This window comes from Myotis davidii, unplaced genomic scaffold, assembly GCF_000327345.1.
Source record: "Myotis davidii unplaced genomic scaffold, ASM32734v1 scaffold296, whole genome shotgun sequence".
NCBI classification, from domain to species: Eukaryota; Metazoa; Chordata; class Mammalia; order Chiroptera; family Vespertilionidae; genus Myotis; species Myotis davidii.
Window position 1 is genome coordinate 421,190 of NW_006288889.1, and position 27,215 is coordinate 448,404.

The following is a 27,215-nucleotide window of genomic DNA, read 5'->3' on the forward strand; positions in this document are numbered from 1 at the left end:
ATTATTACATTAAATGTAAATTTTTGAGAACTGAATTTTTTTCCCTAGTAAAATAGATTTTACCAAAACTGTAATTTGGGCACAACTTAAAATTAATTCTTAATTATTTTAAATGCAGGACAAACCCAGCAGAAACAATCAAGCCCCAAATCTTAATTGTTATCGTAGCAAATCACAAAACAAGTCACAAGCAAAGCCTGGCCCTGTCCTCTATGTGAGGCTGGAGGTGCTGATGTGGAGGCCTGGGGGCGGGGGCCCTGGGTGAACTGGGGTTCAGTGGTTGCCCAGTCTGCTCTCTGCAGAAGCGCCCCTCTACCCCAACCGTTCTGGTTTCCTCTGCCGGCGGCCAAGGCCTCATACTCCCCTTCTTGACCAGGAGTTCTCAGGACAGAGCCCATTTTCCCCAAGGTTTCTGTTCACTGCCTCACTTTAAAATAAATTAGTTTCCAATTATAGTTGACTTAGGATGTTATGTCAGTTTCAGGAGGACTAAGTAGTGAGTGACACTCATATACCACTCCCACTTCACAGCTCCGCCCCTTTGTCACTTCAGATCTCTAACCAGGGTCAGAGACCAGCATTCCCAGCCAGACCAGCGCAAAATAACCAAATCATGGCAATTGATGATGGACATTTAACAAATATCTGTAAAATATATTTAAGGGTGTAAACCCAAAGAAACGGGATATAAAGTTGGATCACATCAAAGCTGTTGGTAAGATGCACTTGCTGAGATTGTGGGTCCTGTGTGCCCTGGCTGAAGGAAGGAACCGGGGTGGTAGGATAAGGAATTCATAAACACCGACGAGACATGAAAACAAAAGTTTATAGCTTTGTTTCTATTTGTAGATATTATCCAATCATTCCCCTTTTTCTACTCCCCCTGCCATATTATAAGAATAGTGTTGGTGGTATTGAGTTTTATGTTTGATGTTCAGATTGCAGCATGTCCAAGTAGGAGCTTGGTTAAAGAGGAATTAAATCTCTTAAAGTGAATAAGGTAAGTGTTGGTATGTGTAGGCCCTTTTTGCAAGATTTTGAAAGCATCTTTGTATTGCTTACAGTTGCATCATGTTAGAAGAAAACAAATTTGCTTTGTGTGATTTAAATATAGCTGCAGTATAAGAGGCTGCAAATAGTAAGCGGCACGCCTGTAGCACAAGGGGACAAAGGGTGATGATGAAATGAAGGTGCATGCATTTACCGTCAGTTCACAAACCTATACCCTTCTGTCCAGCCCAAACAGATGGCCTCTGTGTGTACAGGTTATGTTTACACAGCTTGGTTAAGAGGTGGTACTGATAAGGAATTGGCTGGAAGCAGTGGGGCCTGGGTCTTCCTACTCTGATCTCTCTCTCTCTGTCTCTCTCTCTCTCTCTCTCTCTCTCTCTCTCTCTCTCTCCCTCTTTCTCAGCCTCTCTATCAAATAGCAGAAAGACTCATTAATTTGGAACAAATTGATAGCTTTCTGTTATTGTACGTTAACTATTTTTATTAATGGATTTGTCTCCATTTAGTCATTATATGTTATATACAAGAGAATACTAGTAGGTTTTTCATATAAATAATTTATATTTCTTTTTTTTAGTACTAGGTACAAATGGGATTTTCCTCCATTGCATAGTCTAATTCACTTTAGAAAATCTATTGACCTGTTATTTATTTCTAGTGGTAAATCTTCTTATTGAATTCTTTTGTTAATTTGATGTTATATGATTTTTATCGGTAGATTTCTCTGGTGCAGTGTAAATGGATGCAGAAACTTTCTATTACATGTCTTCTTCTTTACATGGCTATCTCCCTCATTAGTTTATATGTCATATTTCAATTGTAAGACTTGATAATGTGCATCAATCATTTGTTTCTCAAGGTAAGGACTTCTCTCTCTCTCTCTCTCTCTCTCTCTCTCTCTCTCTCTCCTTCTCTCTCTCTCTCTCCCTCCCTTGCCCATTGCCCTGCCACTCTCTAAAAATCAATGGGAAAAAGATCATCGGGTGAGGATTAACCCCCCTCCCCGCCCCAAATTAAAAAGAAACGGGCCAATCCTAACCCTATTGTAATCATTTAACAACATACAAAAGTATCACATGATTACATTGTACATGCTTGTCTATATTTTGAGTCTGAATATTATAGATGTTTCCATATATGGTATGAAGTGTTCCTATGTACCATTTAAATGGTTTCGAGGGTCAGAGCTTATAAATGCTAATAGTTCTGGTATAGCGCTCCAAAGATAATGCCATACATATGCTGACATCAATTGTTAATTAAGTCTTGATGATTGTGTCTTATACTAGTAAACAGAAAAGTGAGTGTGACTGTACTGTTACCACACATCTCTCTGCACTGGCCACTGTTGCTCAGAGGTTAGAGCATCAGCCAGTGCATCAAAGGGTCTAGAGTTCTATTCCCAGTCAAGGGCACATACCTGGGTTACACATACCTGGGTTGTTGGTTCCATGTCTGCCCCAGTCAGGGTGGGTCCAGGAGGCAGCCAATCAATGTGTCTCCTCTCTCTCTCTCTCCTTCTCTCTCTCTCTCTCCCTCCCTTGCCCATTGCCTATATACAATGTATTTGTGTAGCATACTTATCTTTCTTCATATCAAGAAAGCATCCTTTTGGTCCTGGTTTTGGTGAACATTTATATTTGCATTATTTCATTTTTAAAATTTGGAATAAATTTTCATGTGGTGAAGACCCAGGGAAGAGGTAGGAGTGGAGAAGAGAGATAAGTAGGGGTATTTATTGAGCATGTAACACATGTGGGGCATTGTGGTATTAACGTGCATGTATTACCTCATTTAGTTCATGGAAACATATCCCATTATTCGCATTGTGTTTGTTTTTTTTCTTTTTTTTTTAAACTAAGGCTTCATAAATGTTAAGAAGTTGATGATTCAATTCTTATTAAAGTGACCTGGTTTTTATGTCAAAAAATATAGATATACACAAAAGACTGACGGGATTTTTTTTTTTAAATGAAAAGTATATATAAATATAGAAAGCACTCTTTGAAAGGTTATTGGTTTAAATCTATAATATAATTGACTTGCAAGGAAAAGGTCTAGGTACTTGTGTTATTTATTGATATTATATGTTTCAATCTTTATGTTCTTTTTTGTTGCAACAAAGATTAAAGTTAATTTAGGAACTATAGAACCAGTTGGACAAAGATACCTCTGTCTGGAAGTCACGAGGTAGCACAGCTGCCCATGCTGTTTCATGCTACGGAATTCTACATTCGTGTTCAAATTAAGGTAATTTCCCAAGGTAATAAGAAAACTGTGAAAATGATATGTATATACATATACACATATATCTATGGATATGAATTTGCATATATATCCATGTATGTGCTAACAAATATTAATTTATTAACAAATTAAAAGCAGTATCCCAAGTAAGCAACTGATCACTGCACTAAATATTTTTCTGAATGGATATTTACTGGATTTCCTAACTCATATTTTTTTTTTCTCTTCAAATTGAATTTCGTATTCTGTAAGAGGTTGGCCCCATAGGACAAGGAACAGTAAGCACTTAGCTCTCAATGGTGTTGTCTTGATTTAAGATAACATAGAGCACATTCAAATTGGAACTAAATCATTCTATAAGCCAGTATCACTTAGGAATAATTTTAGTTTTTGTTTTATCTTAATGTTTTCTTCTTTATTGACAGGTTAGGGGCTGGGGGCTGGGGGTACAATTGATTGAGAAAGACATTTTTGGTGACTCTTACTTAGCTGCTTTGTAAGAGGCAGTTGAAGCCCCGCTTATGTTGCAAATCTGAACCAGAGCGCCCCTCAGACCGGGCTTCCTGACACGCAAGCCCAGGTAGTTTCTGTCGTATCCCAGCACATCAGTCCTCCATATGCCCGAAGAATGTCCTGAAGTCTGGCAGCAATTTTGAAAGGCTCTTGACATGTTGTTTGGTGTCATTCTCTGGTAGGAAGTGCCTGGGGTTGTGACTGAAAGAAAGGGGAAATTGTGGCAACTAAGAAATACAAAAGCCTAACAAAAACTGGAATATGTAAAAGGTTCCTAGAAAATAGCAGATGCAGATGCTTTATGGAGGGGAGTGGGGAGGGGAGAGGAGAGAGAGCACAAGGTAGCCCATGGAATATAAAGATCCCCCAAATTATTGTTGATTGGATGCTCTTTAAAGAAAACTGAAAAAGAAAATGTCACATTTCAAACTGATATAGTAAAATGTGAGGTTCTACCTCCTAGAAACATTTTGAAAATTCAACCATAAAACTGTGACTGGAGTTACAGAAAATGTTCTTGTCCCTACTGATCCCAAGAGCTGAATGCCTAAATGACAGCCTTCCCAGTTGCCTCTCGTGTCCTGCCATCTGAAGGTCCACTCGCGGGGATGGGAATCTCAGCTCCCTGTCCCCCGGAGCCGTGTCCAGCAGAACATGCGCACATCCTCAGTGCCTTTGCATATGCCTGCTGCGTCACTGGCCAAGTCACCACGGAACACACAGGGAACATTGTTCTTTTAATCCAAAGCTGAAACACGGCCAATGTGTCGTGGTCAGGCAATGAGATGCTTGCTGATAGATTAAAACCACTGGCACTGGAGGTGGGGAAGGGAATAAAGGTAATTTCATATTCATAAAGCCTGCCTCCATGAGCACTGGTACTTTCCTGGAAGTGTGGCCAAGCTCATGAGCTTTTGTGAAATATTAACACTGATACTTTAACAATACTTATGAGTGGGCCGTTCATCTACTATAAAACTTAGCTCAAGATTTCTCATATGCATTCCTTTATAGGATATTCTGTAAATATCAAAATTCCTATAGTAAATATTTATGTAAAATATCAGGTTATTGCCTATTTATTTATATTTATACCTGTTTATATCATTTTATTTTAATCAGAAGAATCTGAGGTTGGACTATTTGCTAAGTGTACTGTCATCCTCAGCATGCCGTGCTGATGTTATAACAGATCGTCAATATTATTATGATTTGATTATAGGGATTTGATAATGCTTTGGGAAATCCACAATTACTTATTTTTTTGTGTGTTTTTTTTTCTTTTTGAAGCTTTCTATGAAGGCATTTAAATTTTTAATGATATCAGGTGGAAATATTTTGATCTCACCAATCTTTGTTAGCACAAGTTTAAAAATATACATAAAGAGAATAAGTATTTATGAATGTATGACTAAGAAAAAAAGCAGGAATTTTATGAGCTTGGAATTCATATGAAGGTAGCCCTGGGTGTGAGTCCTCTCAGCCTTCAGGTCAGAGCGCCACAGCTCTGCTCCCTTTAGTCAGTTTCATTGTTTAAGTCTGTAAGTCACATCTATCTCTCAGGAGAAGAGAAAAGAACAAAACAAAGCAAAAATTTCCAGCAAATTATTATTCAAAATTTATTGAGAAAACTAAATGTTAGAGCTCAGGAAATTGAAATAATTAGAGCAATATCAAGCAGTGTTGGTTTTTTTCAAAAAAACAACACCTGAATTTGATTTAAGTCTAACATAAAATAAAAATTTGGTTTTAAATATAGCATACAAATAAAATACACTGTTACCAGCCTTCAAGAATGGCAATTATTTTCAATAAATCCTGCAATTAACTATGAAATAAATGAATACCTATTTTTTTTAAAATGCTGACAAATATGTTATTGTGGAAAATTTATCCCAATTGTCTTGCTGAGAAACTTGACTCAGTAATATGAATTAGCATAAAACTCCATATTCAAAAAGTATTATAATGTTATAACTAAGAGTACAGCTTCCAGTAGAAAGGCAAAGTAATTACTATTTAAATCAATACATTGCATGGTTGAAAAAAGTCATAAGAATAATTGTAAAATATTGTGTACTGGAATTTGAAGTTTTAATGGTGTTACTAACACTGGCATGAACAAGGAATAAAATGCAGTGGAACTAAATAAATGCAAAGATATATCTAAATAAATAAAATTATATATCAATTCAGAAAAAGGAAATCTGGAGTATAAAATATGAATAGACTGGAAGACTAATGGAACTTTGAGAAGTGGAGTCAAATTAGACAGCAATTATTATGATTTTTTATATAATAAATTGTCTCAATAAACAAGGTTTGTACTCTAGGTTAGCTCTGAACTTAAAAATATATGTAAACATTTAATTTGCTTTGCTGTTCCTGGTTAGAGTGGAGTTTAATATTTTAATAGATGACTCAACAATGGGTCTAAGAACATCAAAGAAAAAAGTTAATTAGGTAAAAGAAACACATTTAAAACAACTATACTAGAGGGAAAAAGATTGCTTTAGGGTAGAGAAACTAGTTAAAATTTACCAAAGCAATAAATAATAAAACAAACAAAGAAAAAGAAAATAATTATTTAATATGATGCTAGAGGTAATAATGAAAAAAAATTGCTTCAAAAATTAAATGATTTAGAGAGGCTTTCATTTGAATTTTTTTAAAATTAGCAAATGTGAGAAATAACTGGTTATTAGAGGATCCATGGTAAATAATCAGGACTCAGCTCTAAGAACCATTGATGTGGAGTTGATTTGGGGTGATCTGGTTATCTATGTTTCCATCTTTGTAAAAAACATCACCTCAGTTGGAATATGCTATAGCTTTTATTTTAAAAATAGAGGCTCGATGCATGAAATTTGTGCAAGAGTAGGCCTTTCTTCCGCCAGCTGCCAGCACCGGCTTCCCTCTGGCACCTGGGACCTGGGCTTCCCTCACAGCCCTGGCTTCGTCTGGAAGGTTGTCCGGAAGGATGCCCGGAAGGACGTCCAGTCTAATTAGCATATTATGCTTTTATTATTATAGATTACATGTTAATTGTTTCAGGAGATGAGATCTCAGACAGCATTACCATGAAAGAACCCTTTTGAGATTCTCTGGATCTAATGTTGTATATATTTATATTTCAAGCATCCTCTACAGTGGTGTGAGCACAGTAGGTCGTCATTACAATTTGTGGAATGAACTAATAAATTTATAAAAGTAAAGGTAAAAAGTTAATTTCAGAGCTTCATTCTGATAAACAAGTATTTAAACCCATTATGTATCAAACTGGTGACATGCTATAGAGGGTACAAAGACACATCACCAAAGAGTGGATGACTAGGATAAAGTATGTACAAAATAAGCTCAAGTTTAGTTAATATAGCAAGTAAACAAACACCAGGTGTGATCGGAGCACACCTAGAGGATAGCATAGAGCAGATGGAATTAGAAATGACCCAGATGTTTTGATAGTAAACTGATTTTAATTATCTAAATATCTAGAGAAGAAGTACATAAAATAGAAAGTAGAACGCACAGCAAAGCCAAGGAGAAAGCATTCATTTGATTTTCAATTTAGAAATTCTCAACCGAAAGGCAGTGTCTAGAGGAAGCAGATGACACTGATAAATTGACTCGGTTACGAGACTATTTATTATCAGAGCATAGAAAGCTGGGGAAGCCTGCAGGCCAGCCCACAGTCACGGGACGCGCAGGGAGCCATGGCTTTCCCAGGAGCTCAGAGGGGTCTTAACAGCCAGGTCTCCTTACTCCTCACTGGCAGTTCTTCCAAAGGCAGCTCCCTACCCCCAATCCCAATCAATTCCCTTCGTTTTAATATGTTTTTCATTTCCTTTAGAAATGAAAGTGAATTTCTCCAAAATATGCGTATAGAAGTATTAACACATTCTGTGGCGAATAAGTATGAGAAATGTTTTACTACAGGCATAGATTACTGGCATTTTTTATTCTGAATTTGAAATGTATCTATATGTCTCTGTCTGAAACCTTTATAATGAAATAAAAGTATTGTAGGGTTAAAACGTGGCTTCTCAAAATATAACAATAAAGCACACGTGGTTGAGAGGCTATCATGAACATGATAGGTGTTTGTCAAATACTAGGTATTTTACTTTACTCTTAACTATATGAGGATGAACACATGTATAAAGTCTTAGCTATAGCAGAAAAATATTGTACATATAATATTTGATTTTTGCTTGAAATCTGATGACATTATATCAGGATAAAATTATACTTCTTTTATTCAGTTAATATTTTAAAATGAAAAGGTGGAAATCATGCCACATGTAGCCAGTGGACCTGTGGGACTTTCCAAACGTGTCATATATGTTAATATGGTGCTAATATCAGTCTAGTGTTCCAATACATTGTAATAATTTCAAATAAAACTTTGCATTCATGTTTCATTTCAAAGATGTAAATTCAAACATATTTTCTTGTTTTATAGTAATAGCAATACACAAATGCTGCTGTTATAGATTAACAAAATAGAAGCGATCTCTTTTCTATGCATCTATATTTATGGATGACTTTGCAAAAGAAATGTCTCAACGCTACGTTTTGTTCAGGAATTAAGTTTTGCAATTACCAAACACTTACCAACACCAAAAAAAAGATAAGAAATAGAAAAGCAAGTGTGTGCATGTCAACAAGTTGCCTAACAATCAAGATCAATAAACAAAACCATAAGGCTGCAGAACACTCCCCCTCCTCCAATTCATAGATGAATGGAATCAATGCTTGAGAAGATTTCCCTGGAGGGTACAGGGTGGAATTTGGAAACTGTAAAAGGAGCAACGAAAATGAGAAGAGCAGATGGAAGCTATTAAATCAGAATAACATTGCCTCTCACAAAGACTCAAATCAAATGTCATGAACTTCCATTATTGACAACACAGGCAGGCAGCAGTTATCTTTGGACCTTAAAAATATAATATATGCAATATTACACTATAAATAGTTATAAATTCTGCTCCAGCAAAGTGCCAAGCACCTGGTAGGTGCATAATAAAGTTTTTTTGATGATGTTATTTTAATTTTAATGGAGTCACATGTCTAGAAATGTTAAAGTAAGAATAAAAATTACCAAAGGACTTATATACATTTCAGAAACTTAAACAGGAAATACATTTTAAATATAAACATTATTTTAATTCATTACAATGCCCTACAGTTTTAGAGAAAAGTGTATTTGATACTTGGATATCATTTTAATGTGTGTTTGTTAATAGTTACAGTGATTCTTATTTCTTTATCAGAAATGATCAAAAGCTCTGGGCACATGCTCTCCACCTGTATTCCCTCCCTGACCTCGCTATCCTGGATGGAGCATTTTAACACTCTAGGCAGGCATGGAGCTATTGAGATATTTGCAAATGAGTTTCTTCAAATGGGGCATGCAGGTCTGCAGGTCACGTTGATGTAGTTTCTCAGTCTCTTTCTGCAGCCATGTGGTCTCTTGATCTCCCACCAGCCCAGCTGTTGGTGCACATGTGAGCACAGATGAAGGTCCCATAACTCCTTGCCTGCCTCCCCCAGCTGCTCTTCTTCTTCCAGAGGGCACTTTTATTTTTTTATTTTTTAAATACATTTTATTGATTTTTTTTTTTACAGAGAGGAAGGGAGAGGGATAGAGAGTTAGAAACATCGATGAGAGAGAAACATCAATCAGCTGCCTCCTGCACACCTCCTTCTGGGTATGTGCCTGCAACCAAGGTACATGCCCTTAAACAGAATCGAACCTGGGGCCCTTCAGTCTGCAGGCCGATGCTCTATCCACTGAGCCAAACCAGTCAAGGCCCAGAGGGCACTTTTAAGTGAGTAGCTATGCTCCTGATTTTACAACTTACTTAAAACTATGCTGCATCTTAGAGGTCTTCAATGAAATCCCATGTATTTGTCAATACCCCTTCTTCCTTCCATTTTATTTTCCTCCCATGGCTTCCTATCCCATCACATCCAAAAATGTGGACACGGCCTAAGAGAACTAATCAGTTAAGTTTCTTGACAAAGAAGAAGAAAGGAACAAAGAGGGAGAAGGAGATGAAAAGAGGGGAAGGAGGGAGAGAAAAACAGTTACTGCCTTATTGTCATCAGGTCTTAAGTACAAGGCTGTTTTCTGTTCTTCTTTGTTTTTTAATGTTTCAGTGATTTTACAAAGAGCATGTGACAACCTACATAGTTTCCTGAAGGAAATCTTTACAAGCCACCACTTAATCCTGGAATCACCAAACAGGTTACCTTAGGAGAACGGTGGGATTTCATGATCTCCTGGTAAGTTATGAGGTCCCTCCAGAAGAAGACCTCTTTGCAGCTGACACATAGCTTACTATGAGCTCTAGGGTTGGCGCAATGGTCTGGGATCTTGAAAGTACTGATAATCTCTTGGTTCAGGAAGCATTAAAATCAATGCATTGCAATGATAGTTCTTAAATTATAGAAAAACAATGGCAAATGAATGAGACCTCTAGCTATGCTACTGACACTGCATGTTTCTGTTTCTTTGTTTATGGTCATTACCATTCACCTTTTGTTAGTGTTGAGTGGCTCCTATGTTCGCTCAGCTCTGTGTCTGGTGGCACCTTGTATGGGAAGCATCAGCCAACCCTCCACTGAAGGGGATTGGAACTTGAGCAAGCATATATATATGTATGTATTTCCTAGTGTTGTAATCTTGGCTATAATTCTGAATTAAGCTATTGAGAACTAAGTGTACTCACCTGCAAATACAGACCCCAACAAAATTTATTTAAGAGAACCTTTAATCACTCATTTTTTATTATTTTAAGCTTATTTTATTTATTGTAATTATAAGAACTCATAATTTGATATAAATATGGTGAATCATAAAGTTTCAAATATTACTATTTTGTATAGCTTTTATTGCTTTGTTTTTATCAGTTAGTAATAATAATATTATAATTGATTAGTCAGAGGAAATACAGAAAAATAGGATTTGTGAAGAGATTAAGAAAACTTTAAAATTTGCATTTGAGTCACTCTCTATTCACAAATTTAATCAACACGTACTGAGTATAATAGTGTACCAGGAAAGTACAATGATGATAAAAGTGAAATACTAGGGCAGTGCTTACTAACAGAGTTGTCCTTACATCCTTGCTGCAGAAGTCAACTCTAATCTCAGGAGTGGGTGTACTTGGGGTGGTGCATCAGGAAAATCCCCAATTAATGTGGGTCTGGATGAACCAGGAGGTATCAGGCATGCAAATGTCTTGGCTAAAGCGTCAGCATTAAAAGTGGGAAAATCCAAGCCCTGCCATTTAGCTTGCTATTACATCTTGACCAACTTACTCCTCAGAGCTTGTTTTATAATGTAAAATAAATATAAGCTTGTTCTTACCTCCTAAGATTGCTGGGAGAGTTAAATGTGCTAACACATGTCCAGGGCTTGCAAGGGAACCTGGGCGTTGGGAGCCCTGAATGAGTTCACTGGTGTTACCACGGTAACCGGAGTCTAGCTTTCAGGGAGAGTGGGGGGGTGGACAGAAACAAGGCTGAATCGAGAGCCAGAAGTGGATCCGGGGGAAATCAAGGTGTCATATAACAGAGTTCAGAATTCCTTTTGAGGGCCTTGTGGTGTTTGAAGGAGTTTCCAGAGGGGCGAGGGTCAAGTTTGCACCTTACAGAGATGAGCTTGGTCCCAGTGTGATGCAGATGCTTTTAGAACAGGAGGCAAGAGGTGGGGGAGGGGGAAGCTGCAGCAGAGTCCCCAGCAAAACAAGGACACCCCAAACCAGACAGTGGTGAGGAGATGGAGACTGTGAGATAATCATGGAGATTTTGCTCTTGTATTAAAACATAATATATGTGTTTTCATATCTCACATTGAATTGTGATAATATTTGTATATTGCTTACTTTCTTTATTAGATATTAGTACTAAACATCTCTTGTTCATTAACTTTTTCCCTGCATTGTCAATTATTTATGTTTCACTGGGAAATATCTGAAACATGTAAAACAACAAAGGTGCCATATACGTAATATAGAAACCTAATAATAAAACAGACATCTCTGAAACACACACTCAACTTTAGAAGTAGAATCTTCCCCATAATCATTGATATCCGTTAGCCTTCCTCCACCAAATTCTAAATTCTTGCCTCTCCCTGGAGGTAAACGTTATCCTGAATTTGAAATAATAATAATAAAGTTGTCTTCCTATACGAATTTATAACACCTACAGATATCCCTAAGTAATGTATTATTTCCTTTCTTCCTAAAATTCACAGAAAGTGATACACATACAATGATTACCTTCTGTGGTGATATGACCTGTGCTTTGGTACGTTTCCAACGCTCTGCATCTAGGATCTCATTGCTGCCTGTGGCTCATTCACTCCTTCCCTCTGTTACCTTGTCCTTCACCGTATCACTACAGAACCTTCTATGCACTTATTTATTCAGTGTGTGAGTGAGTTATTTTTGGTCTACACAATGTTGCTGTGAACATTTTCTTGCCTGTTCGCTGGTGCATGTTTGGGCGTTAACTTGGTAATGCCGTTTTTTTCTACAGAGGTTCTGACAGTTTTCACTCCTGCTGGCAGCACTTACGGTCCCTGGTTTTTCATATCCTTGCCAACATTGGGCATTGTCAGACTTTCAATGGTTTTCCCTTGACAAGCTGGTGGTTGTAAAAGGCATCTTGTTGTGACTGAAGTCACCTGCTTATTAAGGAGACCTGATGCCACGGCACCTGTTCGTGATCCTTCATGCTCTTTCCTCCGTGAAATGTCCACTCTTCTTTTTCTTTGCCCATTTTATTGTGGTTTTTAATGTGGATTCACGAGCTCCTCAGATATTGTGGAGGTTAGTTGGTCTGCATATGGCTAAAATCTACTCTTCATTTGTACCTTTTCTTTCTACTTCCTTTATGGTGGTGTTTTGATGAATATGATGGAAAGAGGTTCTTGATTTTTATGTCACTATTAGTCCTACTTTTTCAGGTAGCGCTTCTTGTGCCTTAGATGAGACCTTTCTCACCATGTGCCTAAATATATTCTAGAAGTTGCAGTGTTTTCCCTTTACATTTATTTTTATTTTTGTTTAAATATATTTTTATTTATTTCAAAGAGGAAGGGAGAGGGAGAGAGAGATAGAAACATCAATGATGAGAGAGACTCGTTGATCAGTTGCTTCCTGCATGCCCTACACTGAGGATTGAGCCCTTAACCTGGGCATATACCCTGACCTGGAATCGAACCATGACCTCCTGATTCATAGGTTAATGCTCAACCACTGAGACACACTGGCCTGACGGGGCTACAATTAATTTTAAAGTCATATTTAACTGGTATTTATGTGAGGTAAGGGTCTTTATTATTTTGCCCACCTGCATCATAACTGGTACTCAGAACACCAAAATAGAACAAGGGAGAATAAAATAATAAAAGGGAGGTATGCCTCTCTTCGAGAGTAGACCATTGAAGAAGTGAGTTAACACTAATCACACTTTGAGCTTGTATGGTACTTTGTAAATTAAACAGATCTTCCCCAAATCAGAGATGCACCAGGTGAACTCTAAATGAAGGTCACGTCATTACACTCGCTTGCGTAAACTCTCCGTGCTTTCTTATACTGTCTAAAATAGAATATCAACTCCTTCGCTCAGCCAACAGCGTACCTGATAATGGAGCCCTCTGTTACCTCTGCAGGCATTGCTGTGCCTCCCTGCGCCTTGGCCTGCCTCTTCAGACACACCGGACTGTGTGAGGTCCCCGTGTGCCATGCTGTGTCTGACTCACTCCTTTCTTCAGTTCTGAGAGTGAAGACTTGCTTAGGAGGCTGTGCAATTGTGCACAAGAAGTGCTGACTTCCTAAGTTAGTGGATGTGGAATATATGAAGAAAACATTCTGTAGGGCTTGTGGGCTAACTAACATACAAGAAGAATGATTGAGAGAGTAGATGGGAGTTCACTGGTTTTTACTTAGCAAATGTCCTGACATGCTGAGAAATGTTTGTTGAGTGAATAAATGAATGCGTGAAACATAGGCAGGAATAAAACAGCCCTCTGAGTTGGGCAATCCATCCCTTGGCTGTAGATTTTCAGTCAAGCCTGGTTATCACACGGGTCCTTTCCACAGCACCACTTACATGGTGAAAGCTGCGCGAAACCATCTTCAAAATGCAATGTGTGTGAAAAGGTAAACTTTTAGTAAGTTCAGTCTATACTTTTATGACTAAAACTCATCATTTTAATTTTTTTTTGTTAATCCTCACCAAGGATATTTTTCCATTAATTTTTAGAGAAAGTGGAAAGAATGGGGAGATACAGAGAGAGAAACATTGATGTAAGAGAGACACATTGATTGGTTGCCTCCCACATGTGTCCTGACCAGGGCCAGGGATGGTGCCTGCAGCCTAGGCACATGCCCTTGACCGGAATAGAACCTGGAACCAACCCTTCAGTCCTCAGACTGATACTCTATCTACTGAGCTAAACTGTCCATGGCTAAAGCTCATAATTTTTAAAGAAAATTCTTGATGGTAGGCTTTAGGCATTCAAAATACTTAATGGATGTTAATATGCAATTAAAACAAATTTTAACTACTTTTCACTTAATCCCAGGCAGCTGCTAGCTTCAATGAAAGAAGAAAACCAAGGTATAAATTCAATTTTAGTTCACAATTTCACTTATGATTCTAACGATTGCAGACATTAGCCAGTGCTAATGCTTTTACTAAATTTTTAGTTGAATCGAGTACTTGGAATTTTGAACGAATAAAATGTATTCTTATTCTAGAGAGCATCTTCCAAGCTTCCCTCGTGCGCTGTGCTTGTGCCTGGGAAACTGTTATTCCTGCAGAAGGTAAAGTAGCTCCGCGGGCACAGCAGGCTGCCCCCATCAATGGCAGCCTGTCTCTCAGGCCAGGCGGGCTCAGCAACCCGCTGAGCGGAACAGCGGCCGTTCCTGCGGCTGCAGCCTGGCTCTGATCAGCGCCAGCCTCATGAGCTGGGAGGTCCGGTCCGTGTCCCTTTTTGCTACTGAGCTACTTGGAGGCAAGGTCACTGCGCTTTGTGCTGCTGGCCTCTCACTCACCTCCTTTATTTGGGGATCCTCAGATCTCTGCCTTCAAGCTCCAGGCACAGGGGCCCCGCTGTGCGGTGGCTTTGCCTTCCTCGCAGGCCAGGCGCTTCCAGCAAAGGGCCCGCAGGCTCACCTCTGCACCCAGCGCCGCCCGCCGGCCCCCGGGGAGGCTGGTGCCCCGGGGCCTCCACGGAAACCCGTGGTTTCTCCAGCCCCCACTCTTTTACAAAGAGACCAGCTCTTCCTCCGGTTTTCTAAGTGGAAATGCAAAAATGGCACACAGTGCATGGACCCTGGGGACGGATGAAGCCCTTTTCCATCTGAGACCTCATTAGCCTCAATTTTCTGAGGACTTTGTAAGAATTAACATTCTACCCGGTATAAACATATTTAAATACACAATGCTAGCTGCTGCTCTTGGCCAGGAATCACTCTGTAAAGGACCACACCTTTTGCACACTGGATTCCTGTTTTTCCCAGCTTCTTAATTGATTGGTTAATTATTATTTTTTACCCCTCCTCTTTTCATTCCATTTCCCTTGGGATGCACAAAACATGGGCAAATAATAATTACATCTTAGTAAATAATTTCATAGAAGCCATTACTAATTCTAAATAAATCTTTCTAAATTTACAAAGTTTGCTAGACTTTCCAGGGCCCTGCCACCTATGCATCACATGTTCTCAAAGATTTGGAAAAACGGAGCCCAAGTTAACATTAGTTCTGTGAAGTCTCTGTGTCTCCTGAAACGCTCCCTGTGCGTTTCCATTTCCAGCCTGGGAGTGCTCACTCCCGTGTCTTCTCTGGGAGGCGGGGGCAGTTCTGCAGCCCCCCACCCCTGTGATACTGATGGAAAGGTTCCTTTTAGGTTTGCAATATCCAGATTTGGTTGTTCTGATATCCTACACCGGAGTGGGTGGGACGCTAAGAAGAAAACACAAGACAGTTGACAGGGTGTGGCAGGACCTTCAGACACAGCTCTGGGCTTCTCTCACTGGGTGTCTGTTGTAACTTCAGGGAGATATCGAGGTACAAACCCCTACAACGGGCTTATCTATTCATCCATCCATCCATCCGTTGAACAATTATTTATTAAGTAGCTACTATTGCCAGTCTCTGAGTTTGGCACATACATTTTTAATAACTGTTCATAAAGGAAAGAGAGAATAGACACAGGAGGTGAAAAGATGGTGAGAATGGACAGTTAGAGAGGCTGTGTCCAGGCCTCGTCTCCCTCGGTAAGCACACCTGTCCTCTGCACAGCTTGTCCCGGACCTCAGGCCCCTCTGCTCCGCCGCCACCAGCCCGTCTGCTTGCTGAGGCTGAGGCGTAAGTGATTTCTGCTAACTGCCTTTTTGTGAAGTTACTCACATTCTGGGACAAATAAAAATGCATGCAAAAGACTGAAGCACTTAGGTTGGTAATGAAGTCTGCAAATGAATTAGTGGAAGAGTTCTCTATCACTAGTGCTGAATGGGCCCCTCATGCAAGGAGAGGTGGATTGCTGTAAGTTACTGGCTGTGGGGGTATTTGAATATAGATTTCATGCAGACCCTCATTCATTCTGCAAAGTAGTCCTTGTGATACACCTGTGGGCCAGGTATCGATCTGGGGTTTCTTCTTCAACCAGAAGACTGGAATAATCTTGTTAATGGTGGGGTCAAGAGTTGCTGAAGACTTTCTGTGCATCTCAACTGTTGTGGTATATTCCATCCAGCTTCTGAGAACTTGGATGCTCTTCTGAGCCCTTGTAAGGAAGCAACGTACAGAAATCCTACTAATTTTTAAATGGATTTTGGGGTGACATTGGCTAATAAATTATGTGGGCTTCAGACACACAATTCTATAATATGTCTTCTGTATGTTATATTGTGTGTTCACCACCCAAGGTCAAGACTCCTCCCATCACCATTTCTCCCCCTTTACCCTTTCCGATATTCCCCACCCCCTTTCCCTCTGATAATCATCGTACTGCTGTGTGTGTTTAGGAGTTGTTGTTTGTGGGGTTTTGGCTAATTTTTCAATATGTTTGTTCATTCCCCCACTTCCTTTCATCTCCTATCAGCAACCTTAGTTCGTTTGCCTCCGTAAACTAAAAGTGCCAGAAATAAAATTTCTATACTGAAAAGATTCTTTTGGAACAAATATGGAACTTTTTTTCTTCCCCCTAAAAGTAACTTCTGCTCATTTTCCATTTTTGTTTGTTTGTTTAAATCTAGGACTCTGACACTTTCTAGACTATTAATGTTGCATCTAGAAATGCACTGCACTCCATGTCTCCCCTCACTATAGGCTGAAGCAAAGAGTGATTTTTACAGGAAGTTATAAAACCCTGGAAATGAGGATTCAGCACCAAAGTACCATCTTCCCTTAGATGTCTCGCTGTTTCTGTTGTTCTGAGCAGGTGAGCATGGGGTGCAGATGCAGGCTGGAGCCCTTATTCCAACTCACAGGGCTCCTGCTGAGACTGCATTCGTGAGAAGTTGTGCATCCCACCCTGTTTGGAACCTAGGACGCTCCGCACTCACTGGCTGGCAGTTGTGTTTAGATTTTAACAGCACGCAGTGCACCGAGGAGACGGGGCCTGGGCACATCCTCACACGTATGAATAAATAATGTTGAAGCTAATAAGATCTTTGAGAGAAAATGATGATTGTCTTTAATCACCAACCTTAAGCAGCAGCGAACCATATTATCAAACACCTTCATTTCTTATAAAACTATCTATCACACACAATACAGACCTGATGAAAAAGAAGGTGGGAGTAATCAGGACAGAATGCCAATTACCTCATTACTTGTCATAGCACATTGTAACTGGAAATTGCTTCTTTCAGGTTCTGTTTGCTCAGGCAATTACAATAAACTCTCTGCTTGACATGTTGTTTGCACAGATGTAGTGCATTAATAAACATGAGGGCTAATCTGAATTATTGAACCAGCCACAATAATTCCAACAAAGGATTTATAATAAGTCCAAGAAAGCTGAGGTATCACTGGAATTCCCTGTAAGCAACACTGACATACTTTATCACATGTAAAATCCTCAAATTTAATGTAAAGTCCTGGAATATGTCCCATAGGTATTTCACATTTTCTGTGGCTTTAAGTCCTAAGCGACTCCCATTATGAGGGAGAATGAAGACTGCTAAGGTGAGCTGCTATATCACAGACTTAGAGAGAATTACTCTATTTGCTGCATACTAGGCCATGTTGAGCCCTTATTACCCAATATTTCTGAAGTCTAATTTTATTTAAAAGAAAGAAATGTGCTGCGGTAGCTGTCAAACATTAAATGTTCCAGGATCTCATGAAAAAGGCGCCATTGTCCCAGGACCAGGACCACAGGAAGGCGAGTGCACCTCCATCCTGCTCAGTTACTAAGAGGGCAGCATGCAAACAGGAAGCCTTCTGAGAAGGCACCTACCACAGCCCAAATGCTGAATAATCCTTAGAGCAAAGCTCAGGTCAAATTTGCTTCATGTAAATTGAATTCACGAGTTCCTTTTTCCCCCATAAATTTTTCTTAGTACAAGTAATAATTTCTATGTCAAAAATATATTCACTTGAAAAAAGTTGTGGGCCACATCCATTTCTACCATACAAAGGCTGGATTTGAAAATAGCTTTGCTTCTTGCCATGTCAGTAATAAATAGAATTAGATTTAGAAATGTTTTCAGAAGACAATGAGATACATTTGCACATAATGATTTCATAGAGTTATTAATTTTATTTACTCCAATTGAGAGTTCTTCATAGCATTCATAGTTTGGTCAAAATAGATGGCAAGCTCAACTCCGTGACTGATGGTGTTATAAAAGGGACATGATCTGATCAGCAAACAACCACAGTAATTCAACATTCTTAAGCAAAGTAATACTCACAGACCTATCCTGTTTCTTTATTTCCCCCAAATTAGGCAAGACTTACAACGTACTGGTTTCTCGGTTTCCTCTTATGCTCAGTCTCCCTTGGGATATCATGTATTAATTGCATCTTAATATTGTGAGTTGGTTTCAAATCTAAATTATCGTACCAGCAAATGGTCAAGTGTAATATATCTATATAATAAAAGGAGAAGAGGCCGCCACTGTGGACACCCTTTCTTAATGAAGAACACATATTGTTCTAACTCTAAACATTGTTAGGTGAGTGATACACCACATAGACCTGATATTGTCAATTCACCTCAGAAAATATGAAGGAATGGTTTGTATCCCTTTTCCTTGAAATTTTATCTTATAGAAATTAAGTAGTAAAACAAGTGTTTTTTATTAAAATGGCTGTTTAGGCTTTGGTTAATGTTAAGGGTAAAATTACAGTTTTCCATGTAAAAATTCTCCTAATCAAAATCCGCATATTCATTAAGAAATTATCTGTTTGTTTTCCCTCAATTCCACACCAACTTCTGCTCCCTCTGCCACCCCGGCCTCCCAGCAGCTTGACTTACTCTGCCCGACCCCCAGCTTCATGAAAGGCTGCACCGCAGGTCAGAAGCTGCCCTCATATGGCCTAAAAAGAAATGTGAATCAAGATATCTCAAACACTAACAGGATGTATTAAAGCAATTCAATTATTTTAATCTCTTTCATATATCATGAAATTATGTAGAACAATTTCATTTAAGTGTTACTATCGCTGTTGGAGTGCGGCTGTGAATTGTTACACCAGCCAGTATCAAGGAACAAGAGTGCCAGGAAAGGCCCATTGCAGAGTGTGCGAGTGAGCGCCTGGATGACACCAGGAGGAAATTTCCATCACAATCCACTTATTCATTCTGTAATAAGCTCCTTAAGAATCATGCTTCAAGATTATAATGTGTTATGATTAGTTTCAGCCCAAAGTTAATGTTGTTCTTTGAGTTCATGTTTGCTTTACTCAAGTTATAATATTCTGACACAGAGTGAGAATACTTTTAATTATAAAATAATTATAAAAATAAATTGAATAAAATAACTGAACAATAGGTTATAGGAAGATGAATTAGACCATTTAAATACTACATAGAGTAAGCCTTCTTTGAAATAAAAAATACATATGAAATTTAAAACTAACAGAAGCCAGGTTCCATGAAACAAAAATTACTTTTTACTTAATTTTAACCATATAATTTTCTATTATATAAAGTTAATTTTTCTGTAATACCTTTAACTTATTGAAAGGCATAGTTCTATATACCTAAATGTATGGTGAGAAGAGCTAGGATTTCCTGATTACATTTCAATGATTATATTTATTCAAATAAATATTCAGAAGCCAAAATATAAACTATATAAAATTTAAAATCTTTTCATATTAATAACGCAACTTAAATTACAGCAAATCAAAACTCAAAAGTCTTAATCTTTACTCCACTATGAACTAATTCAATTTAAACATCTGTACAATTGGAGTGTGTTAATCAGATTATAAATAATAAAATTTTCATAGTGAAGGTACAGTTTTTATGATCAAAACATTAATCTTTATCTTTGCATCAGTTAACAGCGTTGATATTTATTTATACATACATGAAAATTCTGTTGATATCAATGTTTGATATATGATCCCAATGTGTAACTAGGCTAGTAAATGAAACTAATAAGAAGTCACATACAAGCTACAAAATAAAAAGTCAAAACACACATTCCTACTTATCCTAGTGCAATGATAATAATTGAATATAAGATATAAATAGTGATTTTGTCTGGTACATTTACTCTGTACTTAATCAGTATTAAAACCTTAGGAAATGTGTATGTAAAACTTTGAGAGATAACAATGTGAGCATATTCATAAAATGACACATGTCACACAATAGCCATATATAATATTTTATATAAAGTATGTGCATACCCACATACTAATGTTGTACTTATAACATGTCTGTTAACTAAGTAATATTCACCACTCCTTTTAAGTTCCAACTTGATTAAAATGATTTAAAAAGTTAACTTTATACTAGTTGCTATTTTTAGTTAAAAGAATTTTTGGAAATTAATTTCAGTATCCTAGGCCAGTTATCTATTAAAACAGTCAAAAACGAAAAAGTAATTTTGAAAAAGTGAAATGATTGAAACTGCTCAAATATAAAAACAGAGCTGGGAGCAGAAATAAATCATGCATTTGAGATCTTAAGAGGATACCCAGTATCACAGTCTTCACATTATTTTTATTTTAACCAATTTTCAATATTTTTCCCCCTTACAGATTAATGATATAACCAGTTGAAATGTAAAATTGACATTTGTGTTAGCTTTCTTCCTTCCTCCACTCCTTCTTTCATGCTGCATTCAATTAACCACAACATATAAACTTACAACACTTTCAAAATTACAGCGGGGCATTGCATATAGAGGCATTGAAAAGGAAATATAAAGATTATGTTCCTAACATTTAAAGAACCTATTAATTAAGTTTCAAAGTAATTGAAATTTGTGAAAATCACATATTTTGGAGCATTACAAATCCTTTCTAAAATTCTTTACATAGTATAATCTGTAAATTTTTATATCACTATCAGATATCATTGGGACTATGAAAAAAAGAAAAGTTACAGATAACATTTAACTAAGATTTTTTATGCACACTTTTCTTATGAAAATTTCAGATTTCAAAGTAAACAATCACTAGAAGTCTACTAAGAAAGTTATCAGGATAGTCCTTGAATATTTTATTTCACATTGAGAAATCATGAATCATTTCTGTGAACTTTTCCTTCTAGCTGCGTATTCATATTCAAGGACCAGAGAACCAGAAAACTCTCCAGTCCTCCTAAGCACTGGCATACATCTACAGTTAATTCATTAAAATCATATTTGTTGCACATTTGTGAATAGCTGTAGTCCCATCAATCCACCCCAAGCATTACTTCACAGGTGCTGTTTATGTTTGTATTCTGTATTTTACAAAGAGTTTTGAGGTGCCATCCTATGGCAACATTCTATCCTTTGAGTTCAAAAGATGACATCAGCAAGTTATCAGCCTTTCGTCTTTCAACGTGAATCTGTTTTTTGCCTCGGAGAGATTAGCAACCATGCTTGGAAGCGGTATGTTGCCCCTTTCGACGCCTGTCCAAATGGCAAGGCTGAACGATGTTTTGGGGTCCTTCACCCCCAAACGTGGATATAGCTGGTCACCTCGGCGCCACATCTCTTTGGGATGCTGCCTGTACTCATAGCTATATGAGTTTCAGTTCTATATCAATTTTCAGAAACATATACTCCCAGGAAAGCAAAGCCACTTGCTACAAAATTAGAATCTAACAACTTTCATTTGTCTTAAAATATTTGTAAAAGTTTTTTTCCGTATACAAAGACAAGCAGCCTTTGAAATACTTATCATAGACTCTGTTCATATATATTAATATAAAGGGATGGGTGTGTGGAACTTCTATAAAGGCGAAAAGTTTTAAGCATGAGAGTTTCTTCATCAAAGAACTCCATTTACTCCTAGGTGAGGAGGATGGAAACAGGGCGGGAGAAATCAATGAGGTTTTGCATTTCCTGGAGATGGTAAGAGACAAGAGGTGTGGTGTTGATGGACACCTGCTGGGAGCACAGAGGCGGAGCAGTAAGGGACTGGGCAAAGAGCTGTCCAGACCATGTGGGGAGCTGCACTGCAGTATTGACTGGGAGCTTTTAGAGAGCGTTTTAGAGAAGTTGCATGCCTTTACTCTAGCAAGAAAACTCAATACTAGAGAATTTGGAAGACTGAAACCAGAGAATTTGCTGTGGCAAAAAAAGCAAAAAGATTCATCACTCCATTAGATCGCCCCTCAAGGGTACAGCGCAGAGAAGGGCAATCACTGCCGCCCTAATGTCAGCCCTGCACCCTGAGGGGACTCAGCAGCTTTTACTGAGAAAACATCTCTGAAGCTAAGCTCCATTGGGAGGCCGCCATAAGTAAAATGTTTCAATGTCTGAAACACCCATTGATAAGGGTTATTTTAATCATAAGAAAGTGCAACAGAGAAGATCGGGAAACCGTCACACAATTGGCAGCTCTTTAGAATTTAGACCAAGCTTTGTAGACCGTGCGTATATTTTTTTGTGATCAAATTCTAGAACAGAGTTTCATCTTCAAAACAAGTTCCCTGGAAACTATCCAAAAACTTCAATTCTGAGTTTTAAAATTTCTGTAAGTTGTGCTTTTTTGAGGAGACAGCATTCACCTCTGACAATTATATGTGTAGTCTATGTTTAAGTGCAAACCCATGGCTGTAACTTTGTTCTATATGTGGAGTGGCATCAGATTATTTCCCCTCCTATACTTCCAGCTATTAAAAACATTGACAAGAGTCATTTATTCAGCACAAGATGCCTTTCAACCAAAAGAAGTAAATCCTCTCCCAGCAAAGAAACAGACACTCAAAACACTGCAAGTGAGTGAGCTTACCTTTGGCTTGTTCTGTTCATCTTGATCTTTCAAGAGCTAACGTGGCAGTGTCCTGCTAAGCTCTCCCCTGGGCAGAACTGCATGAGCTGATAGACTCAAAGAAGCAAAGAGGAGCTTTACCAGCGAAAATGTGGAAAATCCAAGAATTAGGGTGCTGTTATTTCAATTTGAGGAGAGTACAGTGTGTTTCTTAGAATATGTGACTCAGTGCATATTTCTTTGTCATTGTTTTGAGGTTCATTTAACCATAAAGAGGAAGCAGGGCAAGGAGAGTGGCAGGGAGCTCAGTGAAGCATGGCTGGCTTGACAATAGGCTTTCTGCAGGTTAGCCAAATTTAACTGGCAAAAGCTCGCCCAGACCCTTTTGTCTGCAACATTTGCACCATAATGTCGCTCTCTTCTCACATATTTCACAGATCAAGTTTGACCATTTATCCCAAAAGATGGACAAAGTCAGTTTTGGATCTGTCCATAAAAGTTACTTTATACAGTATTGTACAATCCTGCTACAAAAGACACAAAGGGGGAGAGTGCACTTCACATGGCCACAATTAGGGCTTCTGTTTCCGCTCTCCTGCCCTTGTCAAAGCTTTGATTTAGTTTCCTCCGTTTTTGTCCAAGGGTCATTACAGATGTCTGCAGATGATTAGCATCTCCCCCACAGCTCTTATCCAACCGGGTGATTAGCAAATTAAAACTTTGCATCCTTCTCAGCCTACTGAATCATATTGGGAAATATTAGTAAATGTAGATGATTGTGGAGACCTGGGGGGAGCACAAGGTGTTTTCTCAGAATTTTGGCAGCGAAATATTACATTAGCAATTGGGCATGCCATCATGTCACATGCATTTAATGAAGCATTCAGCTCTGAAACTTTAAAATAATTGTATCCGTGATGGGGAACCTCAAGATCATTTTGCACCTATGCCATATCTAAATGATGCCAACCGAACCCCTGATAAACCGTATTTGGTGCATACCATGTACATGTCAAGCAGATTTGCAGCCTTCATTTAAGAAACAAACCCCTACTCCATGGAAGGGCTCAGTATATTTTTCAAAGCATTGAAGACCTATGCATTGGGGTACATGCCAATTACAAATGAAGTATTCAAATGATTCAGGGGAGCTTGTGTCTCTGGTTTCAAGTGGAATTGAAATGTAAGAAAGCCTTTCCTTGCTCCATCTTTGTTGCAGCAGAGCAAATGTTTGATTAAGCTAGCAGACAGAAGAAGGAAAGCATCTAGTAGAATTATCTCGACTGTATATAGGGTATTGAATCTATAGATGGGTAGGATGAATGAGGCCCAAATGTCAGACTTTTATTCAAAATATACATCCTGCAAAAACTATATTTCTAAACTGTATTCCATAAGACAATACAACAAAAACATTTAAGTGTTTCCTATCTTAATTTTTCTCATAATTCTTTGGTTGTGAATCAAGAAATGGGCACAAATAACCCCCAGAGTGTAAAAATCAGTGGAAAATGAAAAGGTAGAAAGTCACATTAACCCATTCATTGAATCAAAAATAAAATTAAAACCCAAATGCAGTCTATCCTAATTTCAGCCTCACTCCTCAATATGTCTACTCAATCTCAAAACATTGGCAACCAAACACCTCAGTGATCACAGCCCCTGCCCCATGACACTCTTCCAGGGTAGCCAGAGGTTCTTACATGTCGGAAGAGAGAGGGTCACCATCAGCACTTGACTCATTCCATCTCTTCACCAGGAAGGCATTTCCCGACTGCTGAAACAAGGGGGGCTATTCATAAGTTCTGAAAAGATAAGTTTGCTGTCTGAGGCCATCTGCAGTTTTCAGTTTTTCAGAAAAAAAAATACAGTGTTTATAATGGTATATCTCAAGTCCATGGCTGATGAGCAAAGGAAAAGAACATACAAAGATATAAACATGAATGAACAGTCTCTAGAAAATCCCTTTGCATCCTATAAACAAGAAATCCTCAAAATAATACACTGACTGAGATAATTAATGAAGCTTGCCAAGGGTGCTAAGCCAAATTTTTCCATTCTAAGATGTTCTAAGACCACAAAACATTGCATTAAATGAAGTTTGTTACATCATCTGGCAAGATGTGAATTCCAGGGGAATATCCTGATAAATAGGATTTTGTTTTTCTTATATTATTTATTTAATCAAAAATTCAAATTCCATGGCATCTCAGAGGAATTTTAGTGTAGCAGTGTGAGCAAGTAAACAACGATTCTTCATTGAATGAAGGTAAACATCAGCAGACGTCATCAGTGCTGACATTTGAAATAGATGCAACTTTTAGCAGTCTTACTACTCTCCATCCTCAAAAGGAAACGTGATTTCTTAGAAATGGGTCTTTTTTTCTTTTATTCAATACTAGAGGCCCGGTGCACAAAATTTGTGCATGGGGGGCGGTGTCCCTCAGCCCAGCCTGCACCCTCTCCAATCTGGGACCCCTCGGGGAATATCCGATTGCTGGTTTAGGCCCAGTCCCACAGGGATTGGGCCTAAATTGGCAGTCAGACATCCCTCTCACAATCTGGGACTGCTGGCTCCCAACCGCTTGCCTGTCTGCCAGCCTGATCGCCCCCTAACCACTCCCCTGCAAGCCTGATTGATGCCTAACTGTTCCCCTGCCAGCCTGGTCCCACCCAACTTCCCTCCCCTGCTGGCTTGATTTCCCACAACTGCCCTCCCCAGACGGACATCTTGTGGCAGCCATCTTTTGACCACAATGGAGGAGGCCATATTGCGCAAAGGTGTGACAGTCAATTTGCATATTACCTCTTTATTATATAGGATTATTAGTATGCTTTCCCATTTTCAACTTGAGGTTTATTGTATCTCATTAGAAAAGTGAATATTCTCATAAAATCAGAAAAGAATACCGGAAAGATAAAATTAGAGATGTAATGCAAAATAATCTTTTCTTGGCAAGTTAAAACTAGTTGATAATTTTGCAAGATTCTCCCTTGAGGTGAGTAGGTGGTGGACACTGTTATGATTTTCCTGAATTCCCTTCTCCCCTTCCACCAGCTGTCACTCTGAGAGAGCATATTCATTCTTTCCAGCTCACAGAGTTCTTTTTCTTCCCAAAATCTTTAAAATTTACTACCTAAAGGCACTGGGGGGTAGGGGAAGCCAGGGAAATGTCAAGCGGGGAGGGGGGGAAAGGAGACATATGTAATACTCTTTGTAATACTTTAAGCAATAAAACAAAATTTTTAAAAAATGAAAAAACAATTGCTACCTAAATCTCCTGATTCCTCTCTCTATACCTGTTGCATTAGTTCATTAGAGTCATATATTCTCAATAGAATTTCATAGTATATTTAGGCCTTCTCCATGTTTTCTAGCCTAGTGGCAGGCACATAGGACAACCAAAAATATACTTGCCCATTTGGTTCTATTTTACGTTTTTTTAAAGATTTCATCTGGAACTTTCTATATATGATGATAAGGAAGAGGGGTAGGAAGGAGAGGAGAAGGAGGAAGATATGATTATTATGGCTCAGTAATGGCCATTTATCTTCTAAGCATTTCATTTTGGAGAGTGAAAGAGAGATCCTCTTTAATATGCTGGAAAAAAATATATACTGTCATGGGCAACCTGACCTTACATCAAACTCATATCTACTAAGTTCTTTTTTTTAATTACATCTTTATTGTTCAGATTATTACAGAGAAGGAGGAAGATATGATTATTATGGCTCAGTAATGGCCATTTATCTTCTAAGCATTTCATTTTGGAGAGTGAAAGAGAGATCCTCTTTAATATGCTGGAAAAAAATATATACTGTCATGGGCAACCTGACCTTACATCAAACTCATATCTACTAAGTTCTTTTTTTTAATTACATCTTTATTGTTCAGATTATTACATTTGTTTCTCTCCCCACCCCCCCGTAATTCCCCTCCTCCTAGTTCCCGCCCCACCATCAGCCCTCACTCCCCACCCACTGTCCTCATCCATAGGTGCCCGATTTTTGTCCAGTCTCTTCCT